The 309-nt window shown below is 21.4% G+C and overlaps 1 protein-coding gene across 2 annotated transcripts in view; it reads right to left on the bottom strand.

Annotated features, from left to right (window-relative positions):
- LOC107642046 (CASP-like protein N24) overlaps positions 1–309 on the bottom strand; it is a 3,108-nt gene that overhangs the window by 1,087 nt on the left and 1,712 nt on the right. The gene's annotated exons all lie outside the window — the stretch shown is intronic.

Below are 309 nucleotides of genomic sequence, written 5' to 3'. Positions count from 1 at the left end.
CTATTATATATAATTGAGCTAGTTTACGAATAACGAGTTAAGTTTATTTAAGTTTAAATTCAACTCATTTAATAAATAAGTTCAATTAATTCACAAACTCATAAACTTAATTTATTGAACTGTTAAGGAGTTAAACTTAAAATGAACTCATAAACTTATTTAACTCACTTCCAATCCTAACCATAATTAATTTATGTAACCTATTGTTCTTAATAAATAAAAAGATAATTTAACTATATGTTGATCGTGTATTTTTTTTCTCTTTAGTTAACAATAATTAAAGAATCTAATAAGAGTATTAGGGAATAG

This window comes from Arachis ipaensis, chromosome B05, assembly GCF_000816755.2.
Source record: "Arachis ipaensis cultivar K30076 chromosome B05, Araip1.1, whole genome shotgun sequence".
Classification (NCBI taxonomy): domain Eukaryota; kingdom Viridiplantae; phylum Streptophyta; class Magnoliopsida; order Fabales; family Fabaceae; genus Arachis; species Arachis ipaensis.
Note: the sequence above shows the minus strand (reverse complement) of the source record. Positions and strands in the feature narration are given on the sequence as shown.